General features: G+C 36.9%; 1 pseudogene; it reads left to right on the top strand.

The window, feature by feature from the left end:
• Window positions 1-2,637: 2,637 nt before the first annotated feature.
• LOC148770241 (secreted RxLR effector protein 161 pseudogene) lies at window positions 2,638-3,264 on the top strand (annotated as a pseudogene).
• Window positions 3,265-7,157: the final 3,893 nt, after the last annotated feature.

Genomic DNA, 7,157 nt, shown 5'->3' with positions numbered 1-7,157 from the left:
TTTGGGTAAGTATTCATTTAGTTATGATTTAATTCTCACTACTGCATCGAAACAGGGCCATTCGGGTGTTTTCTGGTCTATCTGGAGTTGTACTCACCCAAATGCCTTGTTTCCACTTGGAAAATGTTTTAAACTTATTTTTATACCTTGGGGTAGCATTTTGTAGTTTTTGGCTCAGTGAGGAATCTATCTCAAGCACAAACGCAAGAAATGGGGCTTGAGGATCTTATCGTGAGGCTAAAGATTGAAGAAGATAATCGAAAGACCGAGTCCAAAACCGGCAAGCAGCAAATGGAGGCTAAAGCACACCCTATGGAACCAAACATGTAGGTTAGCATGAAAAGGAAGGCTCAAGGAAGTGCTAGTGGCGGTAGAAATGGAAGCAACAACGGCAAAGGAAAATGGAAGCCAAAGAAGTTCAAGTTCAATGGAACGTGTCACAATTGCGGCAAGCCAAATCACATGGCAAAGGATTGTCGTCAACCCAAGAGGCAAGCTAACATGGTCGAAGACAAAAGTGTTCCTATCGACATGTCCGATCTCAACTTGTGTGCCGTAGTCTTTGAAGCTAACTTGGTGGACAATCCCAAAGAATAGTGGCTCGATACGGGTGCAACTCGCCACATATGCTCCAACAAGGATTCGTTCTCCTCCTACACTCCAATCAACGGTCAAAATGTGTTCATGGGAAACTCTGCAACCTCGGACATTGTAGGCATAGGAAAGGTTGGTTTGAAGCTCACCTCCGGGAAAGAGCTCACTTTGGTTAATGTACTACACGTTCCGGACATCCGTAATAACTTAACTTCCGGAACGCTGCTCACTAAGGCTGGTTTTAAGTTAGTACTTGAGGCTGAGAAATTAATTTTCACCAAGAATGGTTGTTTTATAGGGAAAGGCTATGTTGATAACGGCCTTGTTAAGATGAATGTAATGACGCTTGTTCACAAGCTTGATGATAATAAAATTACTAATTCTATGTACTTGATAGAGTGTTCTAAATTATGGCATGTTAGATTAGGGCATGTGAATTTTAAAACACTTAAAAAGTTAGTAGACTTAGAGCTACTACCTCATCTTAAATTCGATTCTCAAAAGAAATGTGAAACTTGTGTAGAAGCAAAAATGACCAAATTGCCATTTAATTCTGTTGAAAGAATAACGGAACCTCTGGATTTAATTCACAGTGATATTTGTGATTTAAAATTTGTGCAAACTAGAGGAGAAAAGAAATATTTTATTACATTTATTGACGATTGCACTAAATATTGTTATGTGTTTTTGCTAAGGAGCAAAGACGAGGCCTTGGAAGCTTTTAAAAGCTATAAAGTTGAAGTGGAAAATCAACTTGGAAGAAAAATCAAAATATTTCGAAGTGATAGAGGTGGAGAATATGGTGCTCCATTTGATGAATTTTGTTCTCAAACCGGCATTATTCATCAAACTACGACACCTTATTCACCCCAATCAAATGGTGTTGCTGAACGCAAAAATCGGATTCTTAAAGAAATGATGAATGCAATGTTAATAAATTCGGGTTTACCTCAGAATTTGTGGGGGGAAGCACTCCTCTAATCCAATCATATTCTTAATAAGATTCCGCATCGATAAAAGAAAGAAACCCCTTATGAATTATGGAAAGGTCACAAGCCGTCCTATAAATATTTAAAAGTGTGGGGGTGTTTGGCTAAGGTAGAAGTACCTAAACCAAAACAAATAAAAATTGGGCCTAAAACTGTTGATTGCATCTTTATTGGCTACGCAAACAACAGTAGTGCATATCGATGTTTAATACACAAGTCTGATGTTCTTGATATGAATGATGCACAATCATTGAATCAAGAAATGTTGCATTTTTTTAGGATAGATTTCCCTATAAAGAAAAATCAACAACGAGTTCTAACAAAAGAACATATGGAACTGCTAATGGTGGTTTTCAAAGTGATGAAGAACCTAGACGAAGTACTAGGGCAAAAATCGCCAAGTCCTTTGGACCAGAATTTCTAACATATACTATGGAAAATGATCCAAGGACTATAAATGAAGCTTTATCCACTCCCGAAGCTCCGCTTTGGAAAGAAGCAATCAATAGTGAAATTGATTTGATTATGCAAAATCATACGTGGGTATTAGTTGATCTACCTCCGGGAAATAAACCGTTGGACTGTAAATGGATTCTCAAAAGAAAGTACAAAGCCAATGGCTCGATTGATAAATACAAGGCAAGATTAGTAGTCAAAGGATTTAGACAAAAGGAAGGTCTATATTTCTTTGATACTTATTCGCCCGTAACGAGAATCACATCAATTAGAGTACTTCTAGCAATTGCTGCTTTGCACAATCTAGAAATTCACCAAATGGACTTCAAGACAACCTTTTTAAATGGTGAATTAGAAGAAGAAATATACATGGAACAACCCGAAGGGTTTGTTGCTCATGGACAAGAGTCCAAAGTATGTAAACTTGTGAAGTCACTTTATGGACTAAAACAAAGCTCCCAAGCAATGGCATGGAAAATTTGATTGAACAATACTAGCAAATGGGTTTAAAATAAATGAGTGTGATAAATGTGTATACATTAAATACACACCAAATGAATTTGTGCTTATATGTCTATATGTGGATGACATGTTAACTATGGGCAGTAATCACGAGATAATCGTGAAAACTAAGAAAATGTTATCGACACATTTTGACATGAAAGATATGGGTCTAGCCGATGTAATTTTGGGAGTAAAAATTATCAAAAATGACAATGGACTAGTTCTTACTGAATCTCATTATATTGAGAAAGTACTACGAAAGTTTAAAATGTTTGATAGTCCACCTGCTACGATCCCAATCGATTTGAAAATTCACTCAGCCAAAAATCGTGGAGAACCAGTGGATCAACTGGAATATTCTCAAATCATAGGCAGTCTAATGTACGTCATGAACTGCACTCGTCCGGACATTGCTCATTCGGTTAGTAAATTAAGTAGATTTACAAGCAATCCTGGAAATGACCATTGGAATGCATTAACTAGAGTACTTAGATACTTGAAATATACTCTAGATTTTGGTTTGCATTATACAAGATATCCATCTGTACTAGATGCTAATTGGATATCCGACACTAAAGATTCTAAATCCACAAGTGGTTACGTTTTCACTATAGGTGGAGCTGTTGTGTCATGGAAATCTACAAAGCAAATATGTATAGCTCGATCCACAATGGAATCGGAGTTCATATCTTTACATAAAACTGGAGAAGAAGCGGAATGACTTCGTAATTTCCTAGAAGATATTCCGTGTTGGAATAAACCAGTGCCGGCAATATTGATTCATTGCGATAGTCAATCAGCAATTGGAAGGACACAAAGCAGCATGTATAATGGTAAGTCTAGACACATTCGTGCTGACATAATACCATAAGGAAATTGATCTCAAATGGAATAATTTCTATAGACTATGTAAAGTCTAAAGACAATTTAGCGGATCCGTTGACTAAAGGTTTACCAAGAGATCAACTACAATGCCTATCTAGGGGAATGGGATTAAAACCCATCAATTAAGGACAATCTTAGTGGTAACCCAACCATGCTGACTGGAGATCCCAAGAACTGGTTCAAAAGGGACAACTAAGCTAAGAAAGTTCAGTCGCGCACTAAGGAATTCATTCCTAACTCATTGCCGCGAAAGATAATAGTGCTACCTACAGAAAGGGTAAAGGATAAGCTAACACTTTTAATGGTTCCAAAACCTTATAATAAAAGGTCAGGTATTGGTAGGATACCTTTAATAGGAGATCACCTATGTAAGTGTATGAAGTAAGGGCCGCTTCAAAAACTTGACAAACACTTATGAATCCAAGATGTGTGTCCATGGCCAAAACGGACACAATCATGAGAATTAAGGAAATGTGAGAATAGTATTGTGTGGGTTGCATTGTCTTGGTTTACACGAACGACTGACAGTTCAAGACATCGAGTTCACTACCCAGCCTAGTAAATCCGATGTAACTCCACTATGGAAGGTTCAAATCCATATGCTACCTATCCCGATGCAATACTATTCGTGGGAACTCTAGAGAGATTTGACGCCCTCGTTTTCATTCATGTGGGGGATTGTTGGGAAAATTGGTTAAAAATTGAGTCATGAACAATTTTTTATCAATGTTATTGTATGGTCTAATTGATTATATAAATCAATTTTTGGATTAGATTAATATAAAACCAATTTTGTGGTGAATGAAAAATTACTAGTCCAAAATATAAGGAAAGTGGGATTGTGAGTTATCCCACATTGGAAAAGTAGAGAAGTACTGAGCTGTATATATATCTAAATGTTGGGACAAAGGGTCACGCCCTTTGGGCATTCAACTTTGTTTGGGAGAAAGGCCTATATGTTATGTGTTTCAAATTGCGCGCGCCGCCGCCGTTCGACCAGCCGGCTCGGCTCGGATCGCTCGTTCGTACGTTCGTACGGATTGGATTTGGGCTTGGGCCCAAATCACTACATTATTTTTTTGGGCCAAAAACATTAGGTCATGGGCCGTCAACCCATTGGACTCTTACTCGAAGCCCATCTCGAATGGTCTGACTGGTTTGAATTGGTGCGGCCGAACCAATGCAAACCATTCGGTTCAACTCAAAATGGTGCAACCATTCCCAATCGGCTCAACTCGAAATGGTGCAACCATTCTGCCCAAAATGTACCTTTATGCTCAAAAGGACACTACTTTTCGAACCTTATAAAATAGACCCTGTCTTTCCCAGAATTCCTCACTTCAATCCACAAAATCAGCCTACTGCATATTAGCCTACCCTTCACAGATTCTCTCGAAAAGTTCTACACAAAGTACAGTTCGTCGTACTTGGGATTTGGAGTGCTCCTATTCCAAGCCTTGCCGTTGTATCTTGGGAGGCGATTTCCGTTCAAGCTGTTAGCACCGTTGCGGGGAAATTTTGTCTTAAGAACAGAGTCAACTCGCCTCAGCATAATATTCGTTCATAGCAGATAGATTCCAACAGATAGCTCATATCGCACGTGAGCACACTACTATTGACGAGGAGTGGTGTTCCCGATTAGTAAATTGAATCAATGAATGCATATGGAGAACCATAGGGATAATTAGAAGCATAAGGTGAAGATAAAATCTTAAAACTTATTTTATATAAGAATTAGTCTTACTAATTTACGCTTTATAATAATAAACCAACCAAGTTAGGTTGACTTGGATAAAACTAAGTTGTTAGTGACCAGTACTTGGAGAATAAATAATTTGCTCCCTGTGAGTTCGATAATCCCAACTCCCTAAAAGTCCACTATTACTATTTGCATGGGATATATGCAATCGAGTCGGGCCTAATCGAAGCCCGATGGCTCAACCCGATTATAATTGATCCGAACCTAACTTTTAGTGAGACAGATTGAGTTTGTGCCATTTTATTAAACCCGGTTCATTTTTTAGCCGAGTTTGAGCCTACTTTGGCTCAACCCGAATAAGACATGCCCGATTAACTTAATAATGAAGTATATAATATATTTATTATTTTAATAATATAGCTCAAAATAGTTACACGTTACAACCATATTGGATCATTAGATCATTTTATTTTGGAAAATGAAAAAAAAAAATTTAAAAAATTAAAAGGAATAAAGTGAAATCTGATGCATTTTTGATCATATAATTACTTAAAAATCAAACATTTGCAACATTAAACTTCATTTGTTTTAAGGAACAGAGTATGGTTTTTATATTACTTTGCAGTTTATGAATATTCTAGATTTTTCTCTTCGGTTCCGAAGGTTTTATTTTTCTTTTTCGAACACGTTCGGATGCAAAGTATGTAATTTATATATTACTTGAAATAACCCTGATATAAACCCGAAGCCCGAAAAAATATGTAAGAGGAGCTTGAACCTATAATAATGAGGTCCCGATGATATGTGAGCTTCAACCTATAGTAATGATGCACGATAGTTATATGAATTTGAGCCAACCCAAGCTCGGTTCAATGGCTCGATTGCCAGTCTTACCTTTAAGTTGCAAAAGTATCTCACAAATATCCTTTTCTTTATAATAAGGGAATGTAATTGTGTTAATGTATAGTTATGATCAATGTTTTCATAACCGGACCGGCTATAGAACCGGACGACCATTTGGGTCATGGGTTTATAGGGTCGGACCGGTTCAACCGGGTTTTCGATTTTTTTAATATGCCATTATTTTATTAATTTTAATATTTTAAAAATAATATTTTCTTTATATTTTTAAACTCCGAGTTATTATTTTCACTTTTATCTACTTCACCTCACTTTTTACTATATTTTATTACTTATATTCTATCTTTTTCCATTTTTTATTCTTCAAATCCGGCAATCGGTCACCCCTATTCGATCACCCATGATCACATCCGACAATCCTTCGACCACTCATGATTTGATCCGGCCACCCACAACTAAGTATATGAAGGTTCGCTCAAATCTAGCCACAAATAACCAATTCAACGGTGATTCGAGAGGTTTAGGCCGAAAACCGGGTTCCTTGACTGACTCGGTGGTTCTTGGGTTTTACCTCGTCGAACCGGATTTTGGTCATTTGACCCCGGTTTTTGATTTTTCCGGTTTTAGATGCACTAGGCCAAATTTCATTTCAGGCGACTTTTTTTTTGCGACGAAAAATGTATCGTCGCTCAAATTGCGACGTTTTTATGTATTATCGTCGCAACAATGTATAAATTAATTTTACATTTAAAAAATAGAGTAAATATTGCGACGATTTTCCATTACGTCGCAATAATCATCGCAAAATTGTCCGCTAAAATTTCCCTAAAAAACTTGCGACGTTTATTATACATATGTCGCAAATGTGCGACATTAATTTGGTCATTCGTCGCAATGGGAAAAATATTATCCAAACAAATTTTAATTAATAACATTTGCGACAAATATAGGAAAACGTCGCAATGTTATTGGAAATATTGCGACGTTTCTATGTATTTTAGTCGCAACCATTTTCCAATTAATTTATTCCTAATTTACTTGCGACAAAAAAGATAAAATCGAAATAAATGTCGCAATAAAAGCGGCAATTTTTTTTCATTAAACTTTTTATTGCGACGATTATTGCACTAGCGTCGCAATTCTGATTCGATTCGTGCGACTAATTTGAT

Source organism: Erythranthe guttata, chromosome 6, assembly GCF_056151865.1.
Source record: "Erythranthe guttata isolate IM_541 chromosome 6, IM_541, whole genome shotgun sequence".
Taxonomy (NCBI): domain Eukaryota; kingdom Viridiplantae; phylum Streptophyta; class Magnoliopsida; order Lamiales; family Phrymaceae; genus Erythranthe; species Erythranthe guttata.
This window is presented reverse-complemented; position numbering and strand designations above follow the sequence as displayed.